We start from the raw sequence: 17640 nt of genomic DNA, 5'->3' as shown, positions 1-17640 counted from the left end.
GTGATCTAAGGCCACAGGGCTGCCAGTGCCCTGGCCTGCTATGTCCTCCCTGACAGCCTTTGGGGCATGGTTGTGGCTGTGGTCCTCGCCGCCATCCGGACCACTGCCAGCTGCCTGCCTGTTCCGCAGACTTCCTGCCACAGAGGAGTACCTGATGCCCTCTCCCCAAACTGTCTTCCTCCCCACACCAACCAGTGTGGTTTCTGAGGCACTCTGGGGAGGAACGCAAGAGTGACGCAAGGCCCAGGTCTCTTCTTGGGTCTGACACCCTGGCTTTTCCATCACAGAGGAGCAGCAGCAGTCACTCTGGAGAGAGGCAGAGAGAGTGCAGATGGTGTGCTGGGGCCAGTGCACAGCGAAGGGGCCTTTATTGGTGCATGGAACCTCAGCCCTGCCTCAAGGAGCCCCCAGTCCAGGGGGAGACGGGCGTGAGAGCAGATGCAGGCACTCCTTGTTTTATTGCATTTCTTGGAAGTGGCTTTTTTTTTCTTTAACAAATGTAAGGTTGTCCAATTTGCATGGAAAAGTCTATGGGGTGGGAGGGGGGACAGGGGGAGGTGGCATAAACAGTGTATACACATGTAAGTAAATGCAAAAACAATAAAATAAAAGGAGAAAAAAAAAAGAAAAGTGTTATGGGCACCATGGCTCCAACAGCTCACGTGACCATTAGCGTTTTGGTTTTTTTTTTCATATGTGCATTTTTATTTTTATTATCATATTGTTGAACTGGGGGTACATTGTGACATTTACAAGAGTTCTTACAATATAATAGCTGAATTCACGCCCACCCCATTCTCCTCTACCACCCCCTCCCTCCTTAGCAATGGAGAATTTTTAATGAAGGTGTATACCTTGCTTCTTCCAACAGAATGATATTGTGACTCACCAGCTAGACGCAGGATAAATCATAGCTCAGTGCCTGCCTCTGCCTATAAATCTAAGAGACAAGCAGGCGACTAGGGATGGGAGGGGACACTGCCCTGTGAGGAAGGCCCCCAAGTGTGTCACAAGATAATAGGGAAAAAATATAAGTCTGTTTGTGTGTGCACACACACACACACACACACACACACACACACCCCTCCAGGACAGGCACAGAACAGAAACAGATTTGCCACAATAGGTCTTCATAATGAGAATAAGTGATCAGGATGGGACTCAGCCTGTCTTCAAGACAGGAGCTGAAAAAGTACATCCGGTCAAGGCCTATGACTCCTCCTTGTCCAGCTTCCCTGTCAAGGCTCCAACTAGGCCTGGCCATGGAATAGACAGACACCTGGGAGATGACCTGCCTGAAATGACTGTCACCATCACCCAAGCACCTCTCACTTCCAGATGGGGGAACTGAGGCCCAGAATGGCGTGCAACTTCCTGTTAGCAGCTGAGCTCACTGTAGAGCCAAGGATCCCACACTCCTACCACACAACACCCCAAAAGCCCACAGAAAGCAAGAGATTTAGCAAGGACACAGAGCCACCCAGCAGCAGAGCCGGGACTGAAACCCAAGGCCCTGCATCCCTGTGTGGACCACACCCTCTCCAGCAGCACTTCCCAAACGTCCCTTCAGTCCCTTCTGGTCCACCCAACCAGGCCAGGACACATCAGGGCCAGGCTAGTCTCCCACTTCTCCTTTCCCCTCCAGGGCTGGGCAACTTCTAACTTTGGGGTCACCCCAGCAACCAGGGGAACCAAGACCCCCACACCCACACTGCCACTCTCTCCAGCAAGTGGCAAGAGCCAGCCCAGGCTGCCCAGGATGTCTGGGGGCTGCCTTCTGCTAGCTCTCTCTCCTCCAGAGGCTGCTTAGCATGCTCACTGGAAGCTCGAAGCGAGGGTATAGATTTCTCTTTGTCTTTGGTGGTAATTATTAGCTGTCTCGGTGGGTGAATGCAGGCAGAAACAAAGGCAGCGAGGGTTGTAAAACCTTTTATCTCGATCAGGCCGTATTATTTGATAAGGTGCTGAGCTAATAGCAACGCGTGTCAAATTGTGTTTAGACAGATCGAGGGGCTGGGGTGGAGGGTATATTTGTCTCCGGAAACCTGCACCTGCAAGGATGAAAAGGAAAAACGCACTGATATTCACAGCCCTGCACAGCGTGCAGACAGCCCAGCCTCTGGGCTCCTGGCATACAGGAGCAAATGGTGGGCTTCGGAGGAGGCACAGGAGAGGCTGAGAGGGTAGGCAGGGGACCCACGTTGTGCCTATCCCCACTCAAGGTCACTGCAGGACAAAGGTGCTCCCCAGAGGTCAGCAGCAATGGTAGGACCCAAATCCAGGTTCTTTGGCTCTCCTGTCTTAGGTATTTATTAAGACCCACATTTGTAAATCTGACCCATACACAGCACTGACACTGTTAAAGAACACTGCCCACAGGATGTAGCACGGGCTGTACAGAATTAGTACTAAATCACATGGAGCCTCAGGATGGGACCCACAAGGGCTGAAGAAGTCAAGGAGGGCTTAATGGAGGAGGTGGGATTTCTGCTGCACCTTGAAAGATGAGAAAGATTTAGAATAAGAACCTGGGAAGAAGCACCCTCCAGACATACTATGTTCCAGACCTTTCACTGTGAGCTCACTTAGTGTCTCCCTGGGTCCTGCCAGGAGTTTCCTTCAGGCTGCCTTTCCCATTCACCTCAAAATCGCCAGGGCGCATTCATGACAGGCTCTTTTGCATCATGCCCTTTGTGGGCTTTAAGGTGGCATTCGAGCAAGAGGAGAAAGGGAAGATCCAAAGGCGAGGACTTTTTATCAACGCCATAGAAGAATGCTCTGCTTTGGATCAGTGACTCATATCTAGGAATGGTCCCTAAAGCAATAACTAAGTATGTGCATAGCTATCCAGCTACAAGGATGTCCTCTACAGGAATCTACTTTGGTTTTTGTCTGTTTTGCAGTGCTGGGATGCTCTACCACTTGAGCCAAGCCCCCAGATCTTTTGTTCTTTGTATTGTCTCACCAACTAGGGTCTCACCAACTTTCTCCAGGCTGGCCTTGAACTCTTAATTCCAAGTAGCTGGGATTATAGACATGTGCCACCATGCCCAGTTGGACAGGAATGCATAAGAGAGAGAGAGGGAGGGAGGGAGAGAGAGAGAAGAAGAAGAAGGAGGAGGAGGAGGAGGCGGAGGAGGGAAAGAAGGGAGGGAGGGAGGAAGGAAGGAAGAGAAATTTTTGTGTTTGTTTTTTGGGGGGGCAGTACTGGGGTTTGATAAGGTGCTAAGCTAACAGCAACTCATGTCAAATTGTGTTTCAGGGTTGCAAGCTTGCTAGCTAGGCAGGTGCTCTACCCCTTAGGCCATTCCACCAACCCCTTTTTGTGTTGAGTATTTTTGAGATGGGGTCTCTCAACCTATCTGCCCAGGCTGGCCTCCAGTCGCAATCCTCCTGATCTCTACTTCCCGAGTAACTGTTGTTTCTGTCACCCAGCAGAAACAACCTTTAATGATCACTTGAGAGAAATATTTATGACATTCCCATGAAATCATTAAAAAGTGAGCATCAGAGCAGGGCACAGCGGTTCATATCTGTAATCCCAGCACTCTGGAGGCAAGAAAATTGTTAAGTCTGGGGGCAACCAGAGCTACCTAGCAAGTTCCTGAACAGCCTGGGCTACATAGAGAGATGCTGACTTCAAAAACAAAAAAAGTGACCATAAGTCACTTAGTTGGAGTTTCCCTGGCAGCCAACACAGGCCTCAAATACAGCTAGATCCCGATGTGGGGAGGTACAATGTGGTTGGGGGGGGTCTGGGGGGACTGAGGCCAGGAAGGACAGCTGCCAATGGAGGTGCCTCTCAACCAGCAACTACAGTGGGATTGGCGCCCAGATCCTCTGCAGAAGCTCAGAGATCCGCATGAGACCCTTGCCTCAAGCCATCCCACCCAGGGCTACAGCAGCTCAAGCTCCTTACACCAACCCTTTCATTCATCATTGTCCTGGTGTTGGAACCCCAGGACAGTGCAGAGTCCACCTATCTTCCAACCTGCTCCTGCAGCAAGAGGAAGACCTCAGGTGTCACATCGCAGATGCCAGCAGGTAGAACTGGGGCCCGGGTGCGTGCAAGTGGACCAACCAAGGCAATGCAGCAGAGCACCTCCTCTACCTGCTCTGTGCTTCCTATACCACAGCTGTCTTTGGGGAAAGCCAGGCTAAAATGGAGACAAACTTGATTCTTTGCTTCAGGCCACCTCTTGACATAGCAATGGGTACTGTGAATTTCCAAGTGCACTTCTGTGAATCCATTTGACTATACCTGGAATGTATTCACCTGTACACCTGCCTTGATGCCTTTCCTCCCTAGCACACCTGTCAGGGTCTCACTGCACACCAGTGCTGCTGGGCACAGCTGGGGAAACACTGTCATATCCTCCTTCTTGTTAGCATGGAGGATGGAGCAGGCAGGCTCTTACAGCACTAGTGCAAGGCGTTTCCCTTTTTTCAATGTGTGTAAAAGGAGAAGGAAATTTGTGTAAAATTTTTCCTTTGCACTTTAACCTTGAGAAGAACTCTTGCCCAAGGAACATGTGCAAGAGAAATGACAGAAGGGACGCAGTAGCAAAGCACAGGGAAGCAAACTGCATGTCCATCACAGGGGGATGGCTAGACAGACTGACGTGTCCATTCTGAGGATTCCGACCAGCACTTACAGCAAGGGGATTGACACTGAAAATACAAAAAGGACTAATAGTCAGGTACTAAGATCAAAGTGTACAGCCATATACACAGCGTGATACCATCTTTGTTGAAAAAAGATCCTAAACACACTAAAAATAAAACCACATGTCTCTGTGTGAACAGATATAATGTGTGTGTACTCTTTTAAAAGATCAGGAAGGAGACACATCAAAATGTTCCCTGTGATCACCCCTTCAGCAAAGGGAACCCCAAGCTGGGAGAGGGAGAGGAGGCATCCGCTTGATTTGTATTATTGGAATTTTTCTAACAACACTGTGTTCTTATATTACTATAGGTATAATTAAAAATAAATGAAGATGTTTGAAAGAAGAAAAAGGGAACGCCTGGTAGTGGATCCCCAAAAATTTTTACAGAGTTTGTCTCTAGGTGCTAGGATTGTGGGTATTTTTAATTTTGTTCTGTTTACTTACCTATGTTTTTAGATTTTCCACGAAGAACATCTATTGTTCTTATAATAAGACAGGGGAAACCAGGAAGTACTTTTTAATTAAATATCCACTTCATTACCACCACCACCTCTGGATGCCCCGCCCGAGCTGCTTTGGACTTCTACCCCAGGCCTCATTATCAGTGTGTTCAGATACCCAAGAACAGAGGTGCGACCCTCCTGATGGTCAACTCTGCTGTTTTCCCGTTTGACTTCATGCCTCTCAACACCCTCTCTGGGCCTGGGATTTCTCCCCTACCCAACAGCAATCCTCAGACTTGCCCTGTCTCTTTCCATGATGACTGCAGACCCCAGAGATGACAGTGGGCTTTCCTGTGTTGAGTCTGTGCTTGTAGTCTGGTCACAATTCCAATGGTAAGTGGAAGAAAGACATGCTTGGACAGAAGCCAATGCCATCACCTAAGTCCAATGGCCCCAGACACTGTCCAGGAGACTGTGGGTCCACTCTAGGGACCCTGCTGGAACCAAATCAGACTGCTCAGACACATATGCAAGAAGCAAATCATACATGTGAGTGACCTGTGAGAAGGAGCTGGATCTCCCCCCAGCGAGGCTCCGAGTGTCAGATTTTCCACTCTGTTTCTCTGAGCATGCTTTGTACATCCTGGTGCTAAAAATAACTGTGGCTTGTGAGTGGAGGGAGGAGTGGCCCCAGAGTGGCTCCAAGAGCCCATAGGGCAGCTAGGGCAGCACTGGCCCCACTGCGGAGGTTAGTAGTGTAGTAGTGCTTGTCCTGCCATTGGACCTCTCCACAAGTTCCTCCCCTCCCTTATTCCCTGCACCCCGAAGTTCTTCCTCCCCTTGGGACCCCAGGAGCCCTGGGAACTGGCAGTGCTGAAAAAAAAATCACCTTATCCAGCCCCTAGAAGGTACAGTCACCCCTAAGTCCTTACAGACAATATAAAAGGTTCCTTAAGCCTAGGACCCCACACCCAAATCTAATCTGCCCAATGACCTGAACCCTCACATCTTAGAAAGGCATTCCTCCTCCTCTCCTCCTCCTTCTTCTCTTCCTTCTCTTCCTCCTTCTTTTCCTCCTCCTCCTCCTCCTCCTTCTTCTGGCAGTAGCGGAGTTTGAACTCAGGCCTCATTCTTGCTAGGCAGGCGCTCTACCACCTGAGCCATGCCCCCAGTCCAGAAAGTTGTTCCTTGAGTCTAGCTGGCATCACTGCTGCTACACCCAAAGTCCAGTTCACCCTGCTCTTCCCCTGGGAAAAAGAAAGAGAATTGCTGAGCCAAGTTCAAATCCTACTGAGCATAGGTGGCATTTGCTGTCCCGAGAGCCTGGGACTCCACAGCAGAACAAGAAGGAAGCATGCCAGCAGCTGCAGGGACCAAAACACCCCTCCCTCCTCGGCTTTCCCACAACTGGGACACACATGGCACACACCTTTGAAGAGATTCTGTTGAGTTTAGAAACTGAGAGTCACGTGTGGGAAGGAAACTCAGTGTCCAATCTGTTGCAGAAGGAAACAGCTGTCCGCACGTGGCCCAGGACACCTGGCCGAGTGTGTCCCTGGGAACCTGTTCTCTGAGCTAAAAGGTGGGGGATGGGAACATAAACCCAGAGGTGAGGCACCAGGGAATGTGAAGGACAAGGACTCTTTGGGAAGCAAGGGAGATTAAATGGGGAGCTGGCTAACACCCAGTGACGAAGCCTTTTCTTCAACCACCAGGAACAGACATTTGGACCTCACTTCTTAGGCCAACTGCTTAAAGAATATAACAAAGAGCTGGGCATAGTGGCTCACGCCTGTAATCCTAGCTACCCAGGAGGCAGAGATCAGGAGGATCGAGGTTCAAAGCCAGCCTGGGCAAACAGTTAGTGAGACCCTATCTCAAAAAACCCTATCACAAAAAAAGGGCTGGTGGAATGGCTCAAGGTGAAGGCCCTGAGTTCAAGCCCCAGTACCGCAGAAGAAAAGGTAGGGATGTTAAAGGTGATTTTGTGACATGTAAGGAGGTGGAGAACATGACTAATTGTGGCCACAAACCATGTGACCTTGAGGCCGCCATGCAGCCACAGGGACCCTGTGCTCCTCCTTTTCCCCTTCTGCAGAGGGTGGTTGAGAGGACCCCTGAGTCTGGGAAGATGGAAGAGTCTAGAGCTCTTCCACCCCCACTTGCAGGAGCTGGAGACAATGACCAGAAACTCAGTAACTCAGGAGCGAGCAGTGGGAGCTTGCAAGTCTCTAGACAGAACCTAGAACTTGAGACAGGACTGTGACTCCTCCCCTGCTCCTCTTTGTATTGTTTCTTTCTCCCTCTGGTCCTTCTGACATTGCAGTCTCAGAGGGGGCAAAATGCCGTTTGGAGGGAGAAGGCCAACCTTTTGGGCCCAGCTTTGCCATTTTCAAGCTGGCAGCCCTGAACCAGTTTTCCCTGAGCCTCGGTTTCTCACCTTTGAAGGGCAGAGAAGGATAAAGACAGCTATAACACCTCTGAGGAGGACCCACAATGGGCCATGCCGACAACTTAATGAGGCATCACTGTTACTATCATTCCTACCTTACTCGTGAGGAAACTGAGGCACTGAGCATGAAGGAGGCTGGCAAAAGTCACACGGTGAGTGATGAAGCAGAGGTGGCGGCTGTTGAGGACTGGAGGAAATGACAGCGAGGAGACATTCTGAGACTGGCCTTTGCTCCTCATCTTAGCATGTCATCAGGACACTATGGCACACTTGTTTTCCAAAGCACCATTCCCCAGCCCACAGGCTCTCCAGCCCTATGGCCTTGCCCTCCTCCGGGAAGGATTTCCCTTTCTCTGCCCTCTTGAATCTGGGTGTGGCCCTTCACTAAGCAGATGGCTCCACTTTGTGTATCCTGGGAGCCAACTGCTACATGACAATTGCCAGGCGCCAGTGGCCCATGCCTATAATTCTAGCTCAGGAGGCAGAGATCAGGAGGATCACAGTTTGAAGCCAGCCTGGGCAAATAGTTCTCAAGAATATCTTGAAAAACCCTTCACAAAAAATAAAATAAAATAAAATGGGGCTGGTGGAAAGAAAAGAAAGAAAGGAAAGAAAGAAGAAAGAAAAGAAAAGAAAAGAGGGAAGGAAGGGAGGGAGGGAGGGAGGAAGGAAGGAAGGAAGGAAGGAAGGAAGGAAGGACGGAAGGAAGGAAGGAAGGGCAAGCTACCAACCTGAACCCACCCTGCTGGAGAGTCTCAAGCCACGAGCAGAGGCCCTGGATAATCAGAGGCTGCATGGAGGCAGAGGCCAAGGACCACAGGGCGCCAAGTGTCTGAGTGCGGAGCCTCAGTCAGCCAAATGAGAGAATCATAGGTGTGCCAGCCAACCCAGAAGACTGGGCACAGTGATAATGGATTGCTCTAAGCCCTCATGTGTTGAGGTGGTTGTTAAACATCAGCAGAGAAGCAGACAAATGTCTCCCACCTCAGTCACCGCCAAGAGATTAGGAAAAACAAAAAAGGGACAAGGATTGGTCAGACCTTCAGGGAGCTGAGCTCACCTATTCCTTGCCTCTGGGCACCAGCCTGGCTTACTGCCCTTGGGCACTGGCCTGCAGATCTGGAACCCTGCATGCCAGACCTGATGTGCTGTGGAGCCCAGAGAACTGGCCACCAGCTCCCCTTACCTATCCTGTTACATTAGGAGTTAGCGTCAATGACCCCAAGGTCCATCCCAACTGGGTCTCCCCTGTGGAGCATTCTAGCCCTGGTTCTGTCCAGCAGAGCAAGTCCACAGAGCTGAGCAGACTCTGGAGTCCTCAAGAGAGCCCACCCTCAGGCCTCCTGTCCCCTAAGGCTCAGTCCAGCCGGGATGGAGGTGACCAGGAGAATGAGTCCTGCTGACTCCCAACCCCACAAATCATTGCTCACAGCCTGTGGGGCTCTAACCGGGTACCCAGTGCCATGCCAGCCCCCTCACAGGAATGATCCTGTTAATCCTCACAGCTGTGAGGCTTGAGAGAGGCAGCTGTTGCTATTATCTCCTTTTTCAGGTCACTTATCTGAAGCTAAGAGATGCTGATTGACTAGGTCAAAATCACACAGCTGTAGGTGTGAGACTTGACTCCACAATGCTCCCTCTTCTCCACTGTAGTACATTGCTGCCAGGGAGCATGAGTGCAGAAACAAATACATCGCCCTGTACACCGCATGCAGCCCTGCCCCTACATCAATGCAAGGACACACTCAGTTGCGCACATGTGTTGACACAGGCCCCTGAGGCTGACATTGACAGTGCATGTGAATAGACACGCCTCTTGTGACTGTGCTCCTGTGCATACAGAAAGGCCATGTGCACATGGTTGTGCTGCCACTTAGATTGTCCCAGCACATGGACAGGATCGCCCGTAGACTTGGCAAGTGATCACACACACACATACACATGCCTACACTCCAGCCCTATAGACTCACATGCCGACGCACGCGCTCATACATCCTCTAACACACATCACACACCCAAACACTGCTCCTTGTTTAATGATGCCCGGGAAATGGGAGTCATTATTTTTATTTTTTTTTATTTTTTAAAAAAGCTCATTTCAAATGCCAATAGATTCCAGAGTGTTTTTTCACACTAAAAGGTTTCCCAAGCAAAAGTCACCCAACAGTGCCACCTGCTGAAGGGCGTCTAGTCTCAATCTTCTCCCTCCTGCCCCTCCTACCCTCAGCCGGATGAGACCCTTCCCCAATTTCCCCAAAGTGCTCAGGGCCTGATAGCTAGGTGGGGGAACATGAAGAAATGTGGGCAGAGGAGAGGAGAGACTGGGGCATGGAGAGTCCCAGAAAGGCAGGAAGCCAGCTTCCAGACTCAGGTCGACAGAGGAGATAAGGAAGAGGGTCTCAGAGGAGGACAAGGGGTCCCAGAGAACATAAGAGAGATGGCAGAAAGAAAGGGAGAGAGAACCAGGCCATGTACCAGCCAGAAAATAGATAGTGGGGAGGAGAGGGGAGAGAGAAAGAAGAGAGAGCTGAGAAGGAGCCAGGGAACAGTCAGAATGGGCTGCAAACCTCCCCACACTGGTCCAGGACCTTGCATGGAGCAAGCCTCACCAGCCAGCTCTGCCATCCTCCACCCTGGGGCAACTCTGTGCAGGGACCTTAGGTTTCAGTCCTGTCCTGGGGGCTGGGTGCCTCTGTGCTGCCATGCCCCCCAAAATGTTTGTCACCAGCCCTTGCCCTTTGGGACTGAGACACACATACACACACACACAGGCTCATGCATGTACTGCCGGCTAAGTTGCATGGGACAACTCAGAATCTTAGGTGAAATGTCTGGTCACCTTCTAAGGAACAGAGCCACAGCCAGAGAAGAGACTTCTCCAAGGGCACACCTCGAATTATGTAGTTATCCTTGGAAGCTTCTGGGAGCTGGGCACAGCCCTCCAGGCCTCACGTTAACTGAAATGAGGGTCTTCACCCTCCTTTTTCTTGACAGAATCCCCATGGAAGAGATGAGTTCAAAATTCCTTTCACTAGTAACCCAGGTTTACCTTGAGGTTCTCAGAGGCCCAGGCCATACAGCGTTTCTGCACAGCTCCAGGCAGAGCAACACAGGAGGTGACCCTGGGTCCCCTAGGGAGGAGCTCCAGTTATGATGTTGCCAATGTCACAGGAACCAGCCACTGGGGCCCCGGTGGGGCAGAGCTGGAAAATCAGCAAGCCACGAAGAAACACAGATGGTGGATCACGGGCATTGGTTCTGAAGATCCTGCGTCCCCCCTGAGAGACACAGTACAGAGCAGTGGAGTCTCGGCAGAGGGGGTGAGCACCCACAACCCTCCCAGGCCAGTCTCCCACCAACCTCTTGCCATCAAGTGCTAAGGCCTGGTCTCGGAGAGGGTGGCTCCCTCAGGCTTCATCTCATCCTTCTGGGGCCTGTATTGTGGTCCTTCCTTCTTCCAAGGGGACAGTGCCTCCAAGAGGAAGGACCCTGACTGGAAAGTCTTGGGGCATTTTGTTTCTTATTTGACCCACAATGCTCCCCACAGCTCAGCTAGAGGACAAGCAGGGCCCCTCACCTCTGTGGAAAGGCCTTCTCTGCTGCAGAGAACTGGCTGACTACACAATGCACAGCAGGTGCTAGCTTGCATCTCATTTGCATATGGTTTGCATATGCTTTCTGACTTTTCACAAAACCAGGGACCATGCTTCAACCCCCGACCTTTGTGGCATTTATTCCTGATTTGCCCAGGGCATTTTCACACTGTGCCCTTCCCTTTGCTAGCTAGAAAGGGGCTCTCACCACACATCACACCAAATGCAAACTCCTTAGAAGAGGGAGCCTGGCACAAATGTCTCTCCGCTGGTCCTGCCATGAACCCCTCACTGAAGACACCCCTCTCTTCTGTGCCGCTAAGAGTTGGCTAATGCTGATCCCTGGGGGCCCCTTTCCTCTCCTCTACCTGAAAAACTCCTCAGCCTTCAAAACCCAGTTCAAATGGAACGTCTGCAAAGCATGATAGCTTCCCCATCCCCACTCCAGACCCAGCAACTCTGAGCACAGTTATTGCCTCTCAACACATTAATGGCCAACCATTAATTTTGTTATTTATCAAACCACAAAATGACACTGTCCAGTACTGTCTTTTTCCCTTTAGATGGTGAATTCACTCAGGGACCTGTGGGGAGACAGGAGGCGGTTCCATCATGCTAGACCCTCAGCAGATCACTCTGGAGACATGGCTGTGAGTGAATGAATGATTTATGGTCTCCCAGGGGCTTACTGATTTTCCCTCCCTAATAGTTAGTTCCTATTGAGTTAAATAGCAGTGATATTCCATTTACTTTTTACAAGTTGGAATAGCATGGAGCAGAGGGTCCTTGGGCAGTCAACTCCATATGGACCCTTGTCTGCTCTTAAACACCCAGCTCTTTCTAAATGAAAACCCTGGCCTCCCCCAGATGGGGCCCTGGGCCTGCAGGCAGGCGAGGGAGGCAGTGGGGGCCAAGGCTGCTGTCTAAGAAGCCAACAGGCAAGTGGGGAAATTTACTGTGAGATAAGTGGCAGCTCCGGTGCACAGTCAAACACAGTAAATTAAGTGTTTTCCCGTAAATCAAGTTTATGATTTGCACTGGAGAAGTAATTGTTAAAACTGTTCATTTTACCCTCAAATAGCAGTTGAAAGAAACCAATTTAGGAGTGACAGATTGGTTTTGATTCCAAATGCAGTGCTAAAACAGTTAATTTTAATAACATCCATTGGACAGGAGTCTGCTTGTTACTTAATATCATAGTCAACAATTTGAAAACTGCATGTTCAGCCACTATGGCTTCTCTAAAAATTAATCCCATTTTCCCCCAATAGAGGCGTTTCTCAGCAGGAAGCCGCCTATCCAGGAAGAAGGGCTTCCCCCCTTCCCAAGGTTATTGTCTCCCTACACTGGGGTAGGGAGGCCAGAGGAAGGTCAGCTGAAGGCTAAAATAGAGGGGACAGGACGGGACTTGGAATGCTGGTATCACAGGGATACTTCCCAAGGTAGGATCAGCCTCAGTGACAGAAGGGTCACCACTGTTGGCAGAGCACTGGACTCTTGAGGGCCTCCTCGCCTCTCCCCGGGGACATCTGCACCGCTCTGCACAGTCCAGCCCTCTAGTGCCTGACAAAGTCTCTGCCATGTCATATTTTTTTCCAAGTTAGACATGCCCACGCCTTTGCCTCTCCCCCACTACACATTGCTTGATGATGGCCATCCATCTGGCAATTTTGAATGGGGCAAAGTCTTACCTTCCAACCCACGGCCCTCCTCACCATCTCAGGGCACACAGCCTACTCTGCCAACACTCAGCCTGAGTCTGTGGGGTCCAGAACTGAACACATTCTTTTGGTACTATGTCATCTTGGGTCCTAAGCATTCCATGAGTCTCCAGCTCCTGGTTCTGGAAGCCACTGGGCTCAGGAGACTCACAGACACCTTGAGCAATTCACTCTGACCTTTGACAGGCTCCCAGCTCTGCCCCAGAGCTGTGCATCGGAACCACCTGTGCGGCTCCTAGGCCCCACCCCAAAGGGTTCTGATTTCACCGTCTGGGCAGAGCCAAGGAATCTGCATGCCTAGCAAGCTCTCGGGTGTGCTGGCGATGCCAGTCCACAACCCAACCCAGCAACACTGACGGAGGTGGTGTGTCATTATCATCACTGCCCGTGAGGAGGCCAAGCCCAGAGCGGAGGAGACACAGACAGCCCTAAGCATCCATGCAATGCCAGCCCACTAGGCATTACAGCCCAGAGACTGACCCTCTCCCAAGACATCCCCCCCAAAGGAAGAAGGGCAACTCGGCCCATCCCTGCACTTTCTGTTCAGTTAATTTCAAGAGACAGTAAAGAGGCAAACTTTCATACAAGAAGGAGAAGCCTGCTCATGTTCATAGCCAGCTCTTAGAGGGAGCACTTGGGGAGCCTGCGCACTCGCCAGTAGAGTCTATTATAAAGGGAAGGCTAAATCACATTTATGGCTCATACTGTACAGCAAATGTGGGTATTAAAATTGTTCCTTTTAAATGATAAACATAGCCTGAAATGGTGCAATACAGCTGCATCGGAGGCCGCTTTCACCCAATTCAAACTGACTCAGGAAAGGCAGAAAATAGGCAATCTGACTGCAGTCCTCATAACCATTGTTTCCTGTGAGGATGGGAGGGAGCAGCAAAGCCCAGAAATGAGCACAGGAAGGCCAAGTTGTCTTTGGTGACCTCCACCACCTTTCTCTACTCGGTTCTATCTTCCCCAAGACCTGAAAGTAACCCTTGCTCCCCAAAGGGACCATGACTTCTTATGGGGTACAGATTTTTGTTTTCTTGCCTGGTGTTTGATAGTGACGCCTCCGTTTTACTGTGCATATCACAATCATTGTGGTTTTGCTTTTGAGAGAGAAGTAATGGGAAAAATAGTTAATCATCCATTCATAATCTCTTAAACATTATTTTTAAGCTGATAGTTGCAAAACAAAATGCAATCTTTCCAACATCTTCAAGCAATTACTTGTAATTTTCCTGGTTTTCATAATAAAATGAAATTAGATTGAGGGTGGAGTGGGGGGAACAGACTCCTGACTTTGAGTTTGAGGAAGGACAGATGTAAAACAAGTCTTGCCTGGGTTTCTCTAACAAAAATGAAGGCAAGAACCAAGCCAGGGCAAGTGATAGAATCGGGTGTGGGGCTTCTTCTGTCCCCTCCCACCCCACCCCAAATATGATTTAATGTGGGACCTAATTACCTGAGATTTATTAAGCAAACCTGCTTCTGCCATGCCTCAAAGGAATCTGGGGAGCAGACCTTTCCTCTCTCCCCCACCCCTACAAGGCTCAATAAGAGAGGAGTTTATAGACAGAAGCCAGCTTCGAATCCTCTGAGCCTCCATAGCAAGGGGCTACTTCATGGGCGGATGGATGGATGGATGAATAGAGGGATATAACACTTGTTTCTTGAGGCTTCTTCCATGCTGAGACAAGTCTTCACAAACTCAGTGTAGAAGGACCAGTTTTTTCATTTCCACTTGGTTTATTTTCCAATCTATTATTGACACTTTTATAAAATGAGCTAAAATGTCACAGTAACGTCAAGTTGCTATACACATTTCTTCTTCTTTCAATTTCCACCATGAACAGTCTGTAGATGGTTCTGGACCAGAGCCATATGTGCTAACTCACTGTTCTTGCAACCTCTCTGTGAGATGGGTGCTTCCATACCCACTTTCAGGATGGGGAACCTGAGGCCCAGGAAGAATTAGTCAGTTGCTTGAGTTTCAAAGCTAAGGCCTATAGAGCTAAGCTTTAAACCCAAAATTCTTGGTTTCTAAGCCTTTGTGTTTTCTTGACCCTCGTCTCTAGAAATGGTCTGAAAGGGCATGGAGTAGAGGGATACCCTCTCTATTAGTCCAATTGCCATCACAAAATACCTGAGGCTAGATACTTCATTAAGTAAAGAGGTTTATTGGCTCACAGATGGGGAGATTTCAGAGCACAGTGCCAATGTCTTCTCAGCTCTGGTGAGGGCATCCTTGGCTATGTCATATGGCAGGTGGCATTGTGACCAGAGCATATGCAAGAGGGAGAGATTGCATGAAGAGACAAGAAACCAGAAAGCAGGGAGGGGCCTGTCTCAATTTTTTTTTTTTTTTTGGTGTACGGTTCCTAGAGGTACTGCAATACCAGGTTGGTGCGTGGAGTGGACAGAGCAAGCTCCTATTCCATATCCCTGTTCCAAAAACCCATTTAATATATTGTCCTCGGATAGAGGACATATCGATATTAAACTGATAAGAACAGATACTACACTTGAGCTTAGCCAACAGGCTGAGAAGCGATCCGTCTCAATCTTTTGTAACTCTCTTGAAAGAACTAAGAAGGGCTCCCTGAGTACTACCTTAATCCTTTCTGTGGTCACATGCCCAATGACCTAACTGCCCCTGATAGGCCCCACCTCTTCCACATCCCACCACCTCTTAACACCTCCACACTGGGGACCAGTCTTCCAACACATGCACCATTAGGCCACACTCAAAGCATATCCAGATCTTACCTTGGCACCCTCCAATCAGAACCTCGGGAGGGTCTCCAAGGACACGGGTTAGGAGCATCGAGGGAGAGGGGCTGCTGGATGGAGGCCAAGCACCCACAGAGCAGAGGCAGGATCTGTTGTGTGAAGTAAAATGTTCGGGGGGAGCCAGACTTGGAGGGGACGTGGCATGGAGGAGCCAGGCCGAGGCTGGCCTAGTCGCTACTCTCCCCTGGAAGCTGGGGAAACAGGAGCCCTTGGACAAAAGCAGAGTGATGCTCAGAAGGCTCCCTGTGCCTTAATCCTCTCTCAGCCTGAGCCTGAGCCTGGGTTTCCCATTTTTGAAACCATAGAGCAGAGGTTAGCTTTAAAAAAGAAAATGTAAATCGGGGGCTGGTTCAAGTTCTAGAACACCTGCCTACCAAGCATGAGGCCCTGAGTTCAAACCCCACTACCACCAAAAAAGAAAGAAAAAAAAGTAAGTCCACCAGAAGATACTCAAGTCACAGTGTTTCTTCCTTGAAAAGGATTAAAGAGATGAGAGGGGTCAGGATGACGCTTGCTTTCTGCTGAGCAGTTTCTGTGAAGTTTTGAGCACCAAGGTCAGGTGCGGAGGGGAACTGGGTGTTCAGAGAGACCAGAAATAAAAGGAGGATCAGAGGATCTGCCAGTTGCCCCCACACCCCAGGGAGGAGCGAGGCTCACCTGGAGCTCCAGAGGCCTCCTGCAAGGCCACACACAACATCAGGCCTAGGAATGAGAGGCAGAATTCCTACCCCACCCACCCCTGTGTCTCCTGGGACCCGCCAAAGCCAGACACAAAGGCCTACAAACCTGCTAGTTGTCTACCAGTATGGAGGCCCCACAGACCAGGCTGTTCCATGTTGGGGAAACCTGGGTGCCTAGATAGAGGGGAGCCCTGGGTTATAGGGACCAAGAGGGACTGTCCAGCCGGGGAAGGTGATGTGGGAAGGCTTCCTGATGGCGAGGAAAAGAAGGATTTTTCATAGTTACTTGGAGCTGCAGTCCAAGCCATTTACATCCCAGCTGAGGAAATGGAGGTTGCCAGTGAGTTAACACAGCAAGTTGGGTGGGAGTCAGAAATTACCCTCAGTCCCAGGCCAGCTTCTTTCAGCCACCCATTGCTGGATGGAGCTGTGACCACCCCCCCCACACACACACATACACCCCTCAATCCCCAAGCATTACCTGGCAGAAAAAAGGAGAGAGACTGGCAGAGGCCAGGCCCTTAGGGTCCCCTGGGAGACAGTAGAGGACCAGAGCTAAGGGACCGTTATATGAAGGTCCCTCACAGTAAACAGGAGGCTCTGCTGTCCACCCCCCTCAATACATCAAGTGGATCAAGGATCTTAATATCAGACCCCAAACTCTTAAGTTGATACAGGAAAGAATAGGAAATACTCTGGAGTTAGTAGGTATAGGTAAGAACTTTCTCAACGAAACCCCAGCAGCACAGCAACTAAGAGATAGCATAGATAAATGGGACCTCATAAAACTAAACTTCTGTTCATCAAAAGAAATGGTCTCTAAACTGAAGAGAACACCCTCAGAGTGGGAGAAAATATTTGCCAACTATACATCAGACAAAGGACTGATAACCAGAATATATAGCGAACTTAAAAAACTAAATTCTCCCAAAACTAATGAACCAATAAAGAAATGGGCACGTGAACTAAACAGAACTTTCTCAAAAGAAGAAATTCAAATGGCCAAAAAACACATGAAAAAATGCTCACCATCTCTAGCAATAAAGGAAATGCAAATTAAAACCACGCTGATTCCACCTCACCCCTGTTAGAATAGCCATCATCAGCAACACCACCAACAATAGGTGTTGGCGAGGATGCAGGGGAAAAAGGAACCTTCTTACACTGTTGGTGGGAATGTAGACTAGTACAACCACTCTGGAAAAAAATTTGGAGGCTACTTAAAAAGCTAGACATTGATCTACCATTTGATCCAGCAATACCACTCTTGGGGATATACCCAAAAGACTGTGAC

General features: G+C 49.7%; 1 non-coding gene across 1 annotated transcript; it reads right to left on the bottom strand.

Annotated features, from left to right (window-relative positions):
* Positions 1-15238: 15238 nt before the first annotated feature.
* On the bottom strand, positions 15239-15428 carry LOC141425097 (U2 spliceosomal RNA). The gene has a single exon (XR_012450202.1). It is a non-coding gene; the product is annotated as a U2 spliceosomal RNA (small nuclear RNA).
* Positions 15429-17640: the final 2212 nt, after the last annotated feature.

The sequence above is a fragment of the Castor canadensis genome, chromosome 7 (genome assembly GCF_047511655.1).
Source record: "Castor canadensis chromosome 7, mCasCan1.hap1v2, whole genome shotgun sequence".
Taxonomy (NCBI): Eukaryota; Metazoa; Chordata; class Mammalia; order Rodentia; family Castoridae; genus Castor; species Castor canadensis.
The sequence above is the reverse complement of the archived record's forward strand: the minus strand, read 5'-3'. Positions and strand labels throughout refer to the sequence as shown.